At 45.3% G+C, this 14,017-nt stretch overlaps 1 protein-coding gene across 10 annotated transcripts in view; it reads right to left on the bottom strand.

Annotated features, from left to right (window-relative positions):
* LOC124799256 (cap-specific mRNA (nucleoside-2'-O-)-methyltransferase 2) overlaps window positions 1-14,017 on the bottom strand; it is a 327,660-nt gene that overhangs the window by 286,758 nt on the left and 26,885 nt on the right. For 4 of the 10 annotated variants that reach the window (XM_047262805.1, XM_047262808.1, XM_047262807.1 and 1 more), the window contains one exon: window positions 5,875-6,021. The exons of the other annotated variants lie outside the window; for them this stretch is intronic. The gene's annotated coding sequence lies outside the window, so the exon portion shown is untranslated. The remainder of the gene's footprint in view (window positions 1-5,874; window positions 6,022-14,017) is intronic. 10 annotated transcript variants of the gene reach the window in all.

Genomic DNA, 14,017 nt, shown 5'->3' with positions numbered 1-14,017 from the left:
CGTGGGTGCTTTCACACTTGGCTCTGCCTTTGATAGTGTACACCTTCCAGGTTACAGGACTGGAGTAGGTGGTGGTGGGAGGGTGCATGGGACAGGTTTTACACCGGGGGCGGTTACAAGGGTAGGAGCCAGAGGGTAGGGAAGGTGGTTTGGGGATTTCATAGGGATGAACTAAGAGGTTACGAAGGTTAGGTGGACGGCGGAAAGACACTCTTGGTGGAGTGGGGAGGATTTCATGAAGGATGGTTCTCATTTCAGGGCAGGATTTGAGGAAGTCGTATCCCTGCTGGAGAGCCACATTCAGAGTCTGATCCAGTCCCGGAAAGTATCCTGTCACAAGTGGGGCACTTTTGTGGTTCTTCTGTGGGAGGTTATGGGTTTGAGGGGATGAGGAAGTGGCTCTGGTTATTTGCTTCTGTACCAGGTCGGGAGGGTAGTTGCGGGATGCGAAAGCTGTTTTCAGGTTGTTGGTGTAATGGTTCAGGGATTCCGGACTGCAGCAGATTCGTTTGCCACGAAGACCTAGGCTGTAGGGAAGGGACCGTTTGATGTGGAATGGGTGGCAGCTGTCATAATGGAGGTACTGTTGCTTGTTGGTGGGTTTGATGTGGACGGACGTGTGAAGCTGGCCATTGGACAGATGGAGGTCAACGTCAAGGAAAGTGGCATGGGATTTGGAGTAGGACCAGGTGAATCTGATGGAACCAAAGGAGTTGAGGTTGGAGAGGAAATTCTGGAGTTGTTCTTCACTGTGAGTCCAGATCATGAAGATGTCATCGATAAATCTGTACCAAACTTTGGGTTGGCAGGCCTGGGTGACCAAGAAGGCTTCCTCTAGGGGACCCATGAATAGGTTGGCGTATGAGGGGGCCATCCTGGTACCCATGGCTGTTCCCTTTAATTGTTGGTATGTCTGGCCTTCAAAAGTGAAGAAGTTGTGGGTCAGGATGAAGCTGGCTAAGGTAATGAGGAAAGAGGTTTTAGGTAGGGTGGCAGGTGATGGGCGTGAAAGGAAGTGCTCCATCGCAGCGAGGCCCTGGACGTGCGGAATATTTGTGTGTAAAGAAGTGGCATCAATGGTTACAAGGATGGTTTCCGGGGGTAACAGACTGGCTAAGGATTCCAGGCGTTCGAAAAAAAGTGGTTGGTGTCTCTGATGAAGGATGGGAGACTGCATGTAATGGGTTGAAGGTGTTGATCTACGTAGGCAGAAATACGTTCTGTGGGGGCTTGGTAACCAGCTACAATGGGACGGCCGGGATGATTGGGTTTGTGAATTTTAGGAAGAAGGTAGAAGGTAGGGGTGCGGGGTGTCGGTGGGGTCAGGAGGTTGATGGAGTCAGGTGAAAGGTTTTGTAGGGGGCCTAAGGTTCTGAGGATTCCTAGAAGCTCTGCCTGGACATCAGGAATGGGATTACCTTGGCAAACTTTGTATGTAGTTTTGTCTGAAAGCTGACACAGTCCCTCAGTCACATACTCCCAACGATCAAGTACAACGGTCGTGGAACCCTTGTCCGCCGGAAGAATGAAGATGGATCGGTCAGCCTTCAGATCACGGATAGCCTGGGCTTCAGCAGTGGTGATGTTGGGAGTAGGATTAAGGTTTTTCAAGGATTGAGAGGCAAGGCTGGAAGTGAGAATTTCCTGGAAGGTTTGGAGAGGGTGATTTTGAGGAAGAGTAGGTGGGTGCCGCTGTGACGGAGGCCGGAACTGTTCCAGGCAGGGTTCAATTTGGATAGTGTCTTGGGGAGTTGGATCATTAGGAGTCAGATTAGGATCATTTTTCTTCGTGGCAAAGTGATATTTCCAGCAGAGAGTACGAGTGTAGGACAGTAAATCTTTGACGGGGCTGTTTGGTTGAATCTGGGAGTGGGGCTGAAGGTGAGGCCTTTGGATAGGACAGAGGTTTCGGATTGGGGGAGAGGTTTGGAGGAAAGGTTAACAACTGAATTAGGGTGTTGTGGTTCCAGATTGTGTTGATTGGAATTTTGAGGTTTATATTTACACGTAGTTTTTTCGAAATTTTCCCTAATTTCTCCACTCTTTAACGTGTTTTGGCGGCAACACAACCACCTAACCTTCATGCACGTCGTCGTCTACCAACCCAAGTTCACCAGAGGATCAACATAGCCCGGCTTTAACCAATACTTTTTCACCTTTTTTCACACCAGATCTCCAGTTGCTTTCTAGTTCACCTTTATCTCTCCCCATATATTTTTATTTTCATTTCAGCCTCATGTTACACTTTCCACCTTCTAATACCATGTCACCCTCACAACACCCCCACAACAACCCCATTAAGTTTTATTTACATTCCCTCCGCAAACATGCCTTCGCGCTACCCAGATTACACTCCCATATTTTATTTTCCCAGGCTTGTCTGACATTTGGCATTACCCCCAAAGGCCTCACACTTAAAGTTCCCATCTCTGGCTGCAACCCTTCTTTCCATCAGTCCCTATACCAGTTCCAAACAGAACAATCCATTGCCCTCACCCACCAAATCCTTCACCCACACATCAACTCAGCCAATGAACGCACCCGTCAACTCCTATCCTTAATAAAAGTCCTCAATCTTTCCTCTCCCACATCCACACCGGCTGTTCAGAGCATCCTCCTACAGGCCAACCGCAAATTAGAACAGCATGCCATCCTCCACCTTAAAAAAACTATCCAATCTCCTGGTTTCCCACCTCCGGAAAGGCAACTCACTCACCCTTCACTACCTTTCCAGCAAACCTCAACCTCCTCTCATTGCACACAGACCCAGTCTCTCCCATCTACTCAATCTCCCACTTCAAGCTCCACTCCCTCCAAAACCTCAAAATTCCGATCAACACAATCTGGAACCATAACACCCCAATCCAGTAGTTAACCTTTCCTCCAAACCTCTCTCCCAATTCGAAACCTCTGTCCTATCCAAAGGCCTCACCTTCAGCCCCACTCCCAGATTCAACCAAACAGCCCTCGTCAAAGATTTACTGTCCTACACTCGTACTCTCTGCTGGAAATATCACTTTGCCACGAAGAAAAATGATCCTAATCTGACTCCTAATGATCCAACTCCCCAAGACACTATCCAAATTGAACCCTGCCTGGAACAGTTCCGGCCTCCGTCACAGCGGGACCCACCTACTCTTCCTCAAAATCACCCTCTCCAAACCTTCCAGGAAATTCTCACTTCCAGCCTTGCCTCTCAATCCTTGAAAAACCTTAATCCTACTCCCAACATCACCACTGCTGAAGCCCAGGCTATCCGTGATCTGAAGGCTGACCGATCCATCTTCATTCTTCCGGCGGACAAGGGTTCCACGACCGTCGTACTTGATCGTTGGGAGTATGTGACTGAGGGACTGTGTCAGCTTTCAGACAACACTACATACAAAGTTTGCCAAGGTAATCCCATTCCTGATGTCCAGGCAGAGCTTCTAGGAATCCTCAGAACCTTAGGCCCCCTACAAAACCTTTCACCTGACTCCATCAACCTCCTGACCCCACCGACACCCCGCACCCCTACCTTCTACCTTCTTCCTAAAATTCACAAACCCAATCATCCCGGCCGTCCCATTGTAGCTGGTTACCAAGCCCCCACAGAACGTATTTCTGCCTACGTAGATCAACACCTTCAACCTATTGCATGCAGTCTCCCATCCTTCATCAAAGACACCTACCACTTTCTCGAATGCCTGGAATCCTTAGCCAGTCTGTTAGCCCCGGAAACCATCCTTGTAACCATTGATGCCACTTCTTTATACACAAATATTCCGCACGTCCAGGGCCTCGCTGCGATGGAGCACTTCCTTTCACGTCCATCACCTGCCACCCTACCTAAAACCTCTTTCCTCATTACCTTAGCCAGCTTCATCCTGACCCACCACAACTTCTTCACTTTTGAAGGCCAGACATACCAACAATTAAAGGGAACAGCCATGGGTACCAGGATGGCCCCCTCGTACGCCAACCTATTCATGGGTCCCCTAGAGGAAGCCTTCTTGGTCACCCAGGCCTGCCAACCCAAAGTTTGGTACAGATTTATTGATGACATCTTCATGATCTGGACTCACAGTGAAGAACAACTCCAAAATTTCCTCTCCAACCTCAACTCCTTTGGTTCCATCAGATTCACCTGGTCCTACTCCAAATCCCATGCCACTTTCCTTGACGTTGACCTCCATCTGTCCAATGGCCAGCTTCACACGTCCGTCCACATCAAACCCACCAACAAGCAACAGTACCTCCATTATGACAGCTGCCACCCATTCCACATCAAACGGTCCCTTCCCTACAGCCTAGTTCTTCGTGGCAAACGAATCTGCTCCAGTCCAGAATCCCTGAACCATTACACCAACAATCTGAAAACAGCTTTCGCATCCCGCAACTACCCTCCCGACCTGGTACAGAAGCAAATAACCAGAGCCACTTCCTCATCCCCTCAAACCCAGAACCTCCCGCAGGAGAACCACAAAAGTGCCCCACTTGTGACAGGATACTTTCCGGGACTGGATCAGACTCTGAATGTGGCTCTCCAGCAGGGATACGACTTCCTCAAATCCTGCCCTGAAATGAGAACCATCCTTCATGAAATCCTCCCCACTCCACCAAGAGTGTCTTTCCGCCGTCCACCTAACCTTCGTAACCTCTTAGTTCATCCCTATGAAATCCCCGAACCACCTTTCCTACCCTCTGGCTCCTATCCTTGTAACTGCCCCCCGGTGTAAAACCTGTCCCATGCACCCTCCCACCACCACCTACTCCATTCCTGTAACCCGGAAGGTGTACACAATCAAAGGCAGAGCCACGTGTGAAAGCACCCACGTGATTTACCAACTGACCTGCCTACACTGTGAAGCTTTCTATGTGGGAATGACCAGCAACAAACTGTCCATTCGCATGAATGGACACAGGCAGACAGTGTTTGTTGGTAATGAGGATCACCCTGTGGCTAAACATGCCTTGGTGCACGGCCAGCACATCTTGGCACAGTGTTACACCGTCCGGGTTATCTGGATACTTCCCACTAACACCAACCTGTCAGAACTCCGGAGATGGGAACTTGCCCTTCAGTATATCCTCTCTTCTCGTTATCCGCCAGGCCTCAACCTCCGCTCATTTCAAGTTGCCGCCGCTCATACCTCACCTGTCTTTCAGCAACATCTTTGCCTCTGTACTTCCGCCTCAACTGACATCTCTGCCCAAACTCTTTGCATTTACAAATGTCTGCTTGTGTCTGTGTATGTGCGGATGGATATGGGTGTGTGTACGAGTGTATACCTGTCCTTTTTTCCCCCTAAGCTAAGTCTTTCCGCTCCCGGGATTAGAATGACTCCTTAGCCTCTCCCTTAAAACCCACACATCCTTTCGTCTTTCCCTCTCCTTCCCTCTTTCCTGATGAAGCAACCATTGGTTGCGAAAGCTAGAATTTTGTGTGTATGTTTGTGTGTCTATCGACCTGCCAGCACTTTCGTTTGGTAAGTCACATCATCTTTGTTTTTAGATATATTTTTCCCAAGTGGAATGTTTCCCTCTATTATATATATATGAGAGAGAGAGAGAGAGAGAGAGAGAGAGAGAGAGAGAGAGAGAGAGAGAGTATAAAGGTTTTTAATCACAGAATTATTGCACCTAAAGAATTATCTTTGTTTTTACAAGAAATACTCTTGCAAAGTTAACTGAATTAAAATACCATATCACCCCTAAAACCAAGCACCTATTTCAGAAACGGATCAGACACATTCATAATGACAGTAAGAAAAACATTTATGCTGTTTCAAAACTTAAATCAGGCATACAATAAATGGTTAATTTCTGAGAAATTTCATCAATGAATGTTACTATCTTTCGAATGAAAATAAAGACACTGTAATTGTTACCCACCTATGTAAATAATGACAATATGTTCAGTGAGTCACAGTTGACCTTTATGATCGTTTTTCAGCCAGCCTTATCTTGTACAAGCTGTCAATCCATAGCATTAATTTACTCATCTCAAGATTTTTTGTTTTTTCACATTGACATCAGACTCTGGAAACCACATTATGTGAGAATAATTTAGCGTTTTTTGCAACTTTCAACAGTTTATACATGACTACATAAATACATAAGGTTGTATGTAACAGCACATGGAACTAAAAACAGATATAACTAAGTGCAACATGGTGTTAGATTCACTACAAGAATTTATACATGAATATTAACAATGAAGGCAAATACTGTCCATGTTATAAAAAATGAGAACTCTGCAAATTGTTTTTCCTGTAACAGTGGGGATTCCACAGTAATCTTGGTTACACACTTCACAGAGCAGAATTTGCATGCATAAGCAGTCGAAATTATACTGGAAATTTTAAAAATCAAGTGCGTATTTTCAGTAGGAAAATGAAAATTCTAGCTGTCTTGTGTTAACCTTTCCCAATCTTGCTATGCACACTCAGCAACACCAACATCTGCAACAACCTTGGCCACTTCAGTATCGTCACAATTAGCATCATGTCCCAATCCATTTACTGGGCACCATACACAGTGTGGTCATCACTGATTACTGTCATTGTATATGTATTCTTACTGCAATTCATGTAACTTTGGCCTCTTCAATCTGCTACTGACTTTCAAAGTATTGTATTACAATTACAAATCTTGGGTGCAATTTCCACTGTGAATACATGTTTCAATCTTGTGTGACTTTTAATTTCTGGCAATGCTTTGTGTATCTGAAAAATCGATGTGCAATGTATAGAATGGTTCCAATTTCACATTAAACTCAATTTTTCTGTACAGGTAGCTGGATGAGCCAACTGTCACAATGGAAGAAGGAAAAGTTATACAATGTGCAATAGTTGACAATGAAATGTCAACATGGGTACACCAACAGCAAGGTCTTTAACACCCTCACTAAAACTTTACGAAATGAAGTGTGGATAAATATCGCAAAATTATTAAAACATGAACTGCAAAGAAAAACACAAAGAAATCCCTAAAACATATGCACTGCCCCCCCCCTTACACACACACACACACACACACACAGAGAGAGAGAGAGAGAGATAATGAAAATCACATTGTCAGAACTAAAACTTAAGGAAAAACTGTGGAAACAGTTATAATACCAGTGTCGTTTCAAATCCCTACACAGTTTGCATGCACAAGCATTACAGTGGCATGACCAAGTTGAAATTCGTGTCAGTTGTGAATGATACTTAAGGCATGATGGCTATATATGTTTGCTGGTTCGCATGGCTCTGTTGTGATTAATTCAGTTATAAAATGAAAGCCGAAATTGGGTCGGGTCTAGTAACATGTAGTGACCAGTGTACCTACATCAAAATCAAAACCCTATGTGGAAAGTAAGCAACACTTTGAGGGAGGTATGTGGAATTAGTGCAGTGGATCGTAGTACAAGATCATGGTGGTCTTCTCGTTTCTGTGAAGTTCAGTTAAGCACTGATGACAACCCAAGACATGGACAGCAATAAACTGCAATAGACTACACCTCTCAGTTTGTTAATGAAATTTTGAGAGGGGGTCAGCAAAAAACATGAGGAATAGGCAAATAGGGTCATACGCACCTATGTCAGATCTTTAGAACACGAAGACACAAAAGGAGTTAATGATTAAGTTACACGCTATCGACTGAAGGAAAGAGAGCTAAAAACAGGGACTTGGAGAAAGGACCATAAAGAATGCAATAGAGAAACAGTGGTCCTGAACTAAAGATTAATGTTCTTCGTCATATTGCTATGACAAAAAAAAAGTAAAATGTGGTCGACAGCCCATGCATCGTTAGCTAAAACGGCCAATAACGCAGACGGCAAACATAAATTAAGAATGCAAGTGGTTAAAAAAGGGCATTCCATTAGGAAATGGCAAACCATCAGAGGTTGGGGACAATGGGCCCAAAGCGGTGGTAGATAACCACTTAACAAATGGCGATGGCTAGAAGGACAGTGCCCAATACGCAACCTAGCTAAAATGATTACTCATGGCGAGAGGGGCACAGGGAGAGGTTTAATTCCCTGGAGCTTGTTCCCACGAAGGGAGGACCAGTGGTGATGCGAAAGTGACACCACCTGCTGACAGACGGCAACAAAGAGATCACTGGACAGAGGTACGAGGACTGCAGCCTTGGCAGCAGCTTCAGCGGCCTCGTTTCTTGTCAGACCGCTTTCACGGACCTGTTGCAGCAAGGGACAGATGCTGTGCAGCACAAAGAGGCTCTGAAGGGTACAGAGAGTCAGAGCAGATGACACAATCGAAAAGCCTGTTTTTCCAGATGTACTGCATGGCCTGATACAGGGTGAAGAGCTCTGTTGTAAATACTGAGCAGTGTTCCTGAAGCCGATACAGAAAAATATCTGTGCCAATGACAGAGGCACATCTGACACCACAGTCAGTACCATCAGTGTACACATAGATACTATCGCGAAGGTCAAGAAAATTATGCCGATAGAGCGAGGCTGGAGTAGTGTCCATACGAAGCGAATGAAGGCCAAGGCAAACACAGGCCACTGCACGAAGCCAAGGTGGTGAAGGGTTCACAACTCCTGGAAAAATGGCACATAGCGTGAAGTTAAGCAGCCAGAGCAATAGCTGAAAGTGAACACCAGGAGGCAACAGAGAAGGGGGACGCGCCCCATACTAGCGATCACAGGAGTCATCAAAAAAAAGGAGACACAGGATGAGTGGCCAGACATGGCAGACAAACAGCATGTGCATCTGCTCAGAACGTTACGGCGATATAACAGTGGCAGTTCAGCAGCTTCTGCATACAAACACTCTAACAGAGTAGTATAAAAGGCACCAGCAGATAAACATATGCCACGATGGTGGATGGTATTGAAACAGTGTAATAGGGACAGACGTGCAGATCCATAAACAAAACACACCGTCTAGTTTCGAACAGACAAGGGGCTGGTAAAAATGGAGGTGTGTGGTCCGATCCGCTCCCCAGAAGTATCGCAGAGACACGTAGGACAATGAGGGACCACATAGAGTGGGCAGCCAGGTAAGACACGTGGGAGCACCTATCAAGTTTCCTATTGAGCATGAGCCTGAGGAATTTCGTAGTTTCAACAAATAGAAGAGCAAGAGACCCAAGATGTAAAGACAGTGGAAGACACCAACTGCGTTGCCAGAAAATCACTCAAATGGTTTTGTCACTGGAAATCCAAAATCCACGAGTGAAAAACATCGAGAAATCAATGAAGACGCCACTCAGTGACGCAGGTTTGTGGAGAACTGCAATAGATGGCAAAATCATCAACAAAAAGGGAGCGAGATATGCCCACTGGGAGACAGGCTGTAATACGAATAATGTCAATAGCAAAGAGGACTATGCTCAGGACAGAATCCTGAGGCAAATCGTTTTCCTGGATAAAGGTGTCCAGCAAGGCAGAACCCACACATACCCTGAAAACTCGTATTTTATAAATTCCTGAAGGAAATGGGGCAATGTGGCTATGGAAGCCCCATGTGTAGAGAGTACGAAGGATACCAGTCCTCAAGCAGGTGGTGTAGGTTTTCTCTAAATCAAAAAAAACTTTTCTCAAAAAAAAAACATGGCCACATTCTGCAGAAAACCATTTGTGACATGAGCTGACTATGTGACGAGATGGTCAACTGAGGAACGGCACACTCGAAATCCGCACTGTGCAGTGGTTAGTAAATTCAGAGACTCTAACCATCATACCAGCTGGGCATGAATCATAAGTTCCATCACCTTGTAAACACAGCTGTTGAAGGAAATGGGGTGATAAATAGAAGAAAGTTGTTTTTCCTTACCGGGCTTACGTATGGGTATGACAGTGGCTTCACAACAGTGTCTGGGAAACGTGCCCTCGGCCCAGATGCGATTGTACGTATGGAGAAAATGTTTGCGTGCAAGAGAAAGGTTCTGTGACATCTGAGTGTCTAGCCCTGGGGCAGAAGTTCGAAATGAAGTGAGAGCATTATTGAGATCCCCCACAGTCAAGGCAGCATTATAGCACTCAAGATTCTGAGAAGAGAAGGGTATTGCCCAAGCCTCCTCCACTCGTGTGTGATGGAGGAATACAGGGTTACGGTGGGTGGAGCTCGAAATCTCTGCAAAATAGCTGCCCAAGATGTTAGAGATAGCAATAGGGTCCACATCACATCATCTTCTACGGTCAGGCCGGAAACTGGGGAACGGATCTTGGTCCAGGAGCGCCGTTGTAGGTTGGCCCACATGAGGGATGAGGGAGTGGAACTATTAAAAGAACTAGTACATAAAATCCAGCTAGCTTTTTTGCTATACCGAAGAATGCAACGACACTGTGCATGCAACTGTTTATAACGATTGCAGTTGGCCATCATAGGAGGATGGTTAAAATCCACCAAAGAGGAATTGCAAGGAATGACTGCGACAGTAAGGATAATGTTTCTACCTGGTCATCACAAGTGGGAAAATGTTTGTTGAAGGTCGCCAGGGAGGTCTAAAGCCTCCAGGCGGCCTTAGAAAGCTGTTGTTTGGGTGTGTACACAGGTGGGATAGGAGTCAGCAAACGGCTAGCACACGGGAAATGGTTGCTCGAATATGTGTCAGAGAGAATGAACCACTCGAGACAATGGGCAAGCTGGGCAGTGCAGAAGGAAAGGTTCAAATGGGAATAAGTGTGTGTGGAGTCTCAAAGGAATGTGGGTGCTTTCTTATTAAGGCAGATAAGGTTAAGTTTATTGAGAAGATCAGCCAAGAGGGCACATCTCTGACAGGATCTCTGAGAACACCAAAGGAGATGGTGCGCAATTAAAGTCACCGAGCAGGAGAAAGGGGTGAGAGAGTTGCCCAAAAAGCTGGAGGAAGTCTGCTCTGGTAACACCAAATGACGGAGGGACATAAACAGTAAAAAGGGAAAAGACGAGTGAGGAAAGAAAATGTGGGCTGCAACAGCTTAAAGTCAGGTAGTCAGGGAGATGGTGTAACTATGAACGTTGTCCTGGATGAGCAACATGACTCCCCTATGAGATGGAATGCCATCCTTTGTGGGGGTAGGGGGCCATAAAGAAATTTGAGAACTCAAAGTGGTCTTGAGGACACAATTTTGTTTCCTGGGGGCAGAGAACACGTGGATGCTGTGATCCCAAGAGCAGCCTTAAGTCCTCTTTGTTGGATCTAATGTTGCAAACATTCCACTGGAGGGGTGCCAGGTGATTGTTCACACCTCAGGTCAAACCTCCCAAATACCTGACAGAGAGACAAATCAGCTATTTGGGAAGGTACAGCTCAGGCAATCACCCCACCCTGTGCCTGGCTTGTAAGAGGGATACATGCGAACCCTGCCCGTTGACCTGTGGCTGGGAATTACATTTTACACAGTCACCTGTTATGCATCAGACATGTGGGCCAGCCTTCAGAAGCGCACAGGGAGGAAGAAGTAAAAGAGGAAACTCAAACACTGAAGCAGAGAAAGGGTAGGAGAAGGGGAACGAAGAAAGAAAAAAAGGAACGAAACACATGTTCTGATATCGGCTACTGAAAATGCAGAACACATTTCTGAAAACATCCCACATATGTTCCCCAAGGAAGGGGGAAAAAAGAATAGCAGGAGTACAGACATGCAGCACGGAAGGGAAAAGATGTTGCAAAGTTTGGGGCTCCGTGGTAGCCAAGTACAAACCCACCAACAGCAGCTAGCCCCCCTGGGGAGTCACAATGTATGTCACTTCAGTTTCCAGAATCATAACTGAAAAGTTAAACATGAGAAAAGTTGTAGCCAGATGGGTTCTGCATGATCTGAGAGAAGAGCAGAAAGCAAGTTGCACAAGAATTGTGGAAGAATTGCTTCAGTGCTACCGAACAGAACGACAGTTTCTGAAAAGGACTGTTGCACTTTATGATATCTGGGTGTGAAGTTTTGAGCTAGAACTGAAGTCTCAGTCGCACAATGGAAAAGTTTTAACTCTCCATGCCCGAAAAAATTCCAACACCATCCAAGGTGAAAATGAAGATGATCTTTGCATATGACATGAATGGAATTATAGCTACAAATAGAGTGCCCCAGGGGATGTCTGTAACAGAAGCATACAACAAGCTGTTTCTGCAAAATGTTCTGCACTTGACGTGCTTGCAGCTCGTGTCCTCATTTTGCACCTCACATTGCCTTACCAGTGAGAGAAATGCTCAACAAATATAGATGGGAAATACATCCCTAACCACCATACGGTATTGATATGAGCCCATTAGCCTTTGAATTGTTTCCTAAATTGAAGGAACAACTCCAACAAAAACATTTACAAACAATTTTTACACTTCAAGAGAGGTGACCCGAGTAATCAGACAGCTCAGCTCAACAATACATTTTCCCTATCTGTAACACAGAAATTGTCAAAAGAAGAGAGATAATATTAAGGGCCTGTAAAGGCATTTTGGAAAATAAATTATTTTCTTCGATTCTATCTTACAGTGTGTAGAACTTTTGAATGAATACAGCAGATAACTTTGGTTGGCTCATCTCAGGAACAAAGGGGGTGAGCCAGACATTCTGCAACACACTAAAATCTCCAGCCTAAAAGCTTACACCACAGTCCAGACACTTCGCAAAATTTGAAAACCTTTATCAGTCACCTCGTCATCAGCTAAAAACAGTAGCAGTTTCCTACCTAAACATGTTTCTTCCCATTTATCACCATATAAAATGCAATCAGTTAAAATGTTGCTTATAATGCTTTACACAGCACAGGCATCACAGACTTGGGAGAGGGGAAGGAGGTTTCTATTACTAGAGTAAGAAGCCATGTGTTAATGGACAGTGCCCAATCCAGAGACAGGTAAGGACCACTTCATCCTGCCACAGTGACTGGCAAGAGGAATTACACAGCTGGATAGCTAGCTTCACCAAGCACAGCTTATTGTCTGTCACTGCCGACCACTCCTCCTCTCCCGATTGCATCAATCTCCAACCCACCAGCAAAATGACAGCTTGCTGGCGAGCAGCACATCCTGTCGTGTCTCACTCCCTGCATGTCTACTTGGCTGCTTGGTCTGTCTGTTAATTTTTCTGAATTTCCACATGGCCCGGTACCCAGCTGAATGACACCTGTTGCTTCCCCACTGTCGAAGAAAGCACAGTTGGTCATGTGTCAGCTGGGCCACATTCTGTTCCGGGTAGATGTGCTGCAATGATTGTAGGGCACTAAAGGAATCAGACAGATGAGAAACAGTTTGCCTTTAAAACACCTAATCTGTTCCAGTGCTATGACAATCACATGGAACCCTGCATTAATTACAGCATATTAATGGAGAAGATGAATCCTGAAAATATGGTCAGGGAACACTACTGAACAGCCAAGACAATACTCCACTCCTGTTTGGAACCATCAGTTGCACAAAACTATAGAATTGTAATTTCTAGTTAAAATATGAAAAAAAAAACAGAGCTTGAAACATAAAGTCTGGAACATAGACTTGCTTTTTAATGGACCAAATCTAAAATAACTCTGGGCCTCTGTAACAGCCACAGTAGAGATCTGCTCAGAGCTTGGTGTAAAACTTTAAAACCAGTCACACCCATCTCTAAAAGGAAACCCTTCAAGTTAATTCCACTGGGCCTCGCTGCTCATTGTCAATTACAAAAAATCCATTCCACAGGTTGTGAAACAATGATACTGTACGCATGGACAGTGTGTATAGGCCTGTTGTACCACGAGTTGTCACTTGATGTGAAGCAAGAGCTCAATAGTCTCACTGTGAAGGCTTGATATGGGGCTGGTTCTGAAGACTCCAGTGGTCAGCTGAATTACTTATTGGTGAACCAAGCCCAAAATTTTGAAATAAGAGGGCCATGCAGACCCATACACCGTGCACCTATAATCAGACTGAGATCACACAAAGGCCCAGTAAAATTGGAGCAGACGAGTTTGGTATGCTCCCCATATGAAATGCAATCACATTAATGTCATGTTATAATCAGTCCAGTCTTTACTTCCTGTCAGCTTTACTTAACCTACAGATTCGTTCAATATTAGATGCGAACAACCTACATGGTAATGGAATGTCGTTGATGGAACA

Source organism: Schistocerca piceifrons, chromosome 5, assembly GCF_021461385.2.
Source record: "Schistocerca piceifrons isolate TAMUIC-IGC-003096 chromosome 5, iqSchPice1.1, whole genome shotgun sequence".
Lineage (NCBI taxonomy): Eukaryota > Metazoa > Arthropoda > Insecta > Orthoptera > Acrididae > Schistocerca > Schistocerca piceifrons.
This window is presented reverse-complemented; position numbering and strand designations above follow the sequence as displayed.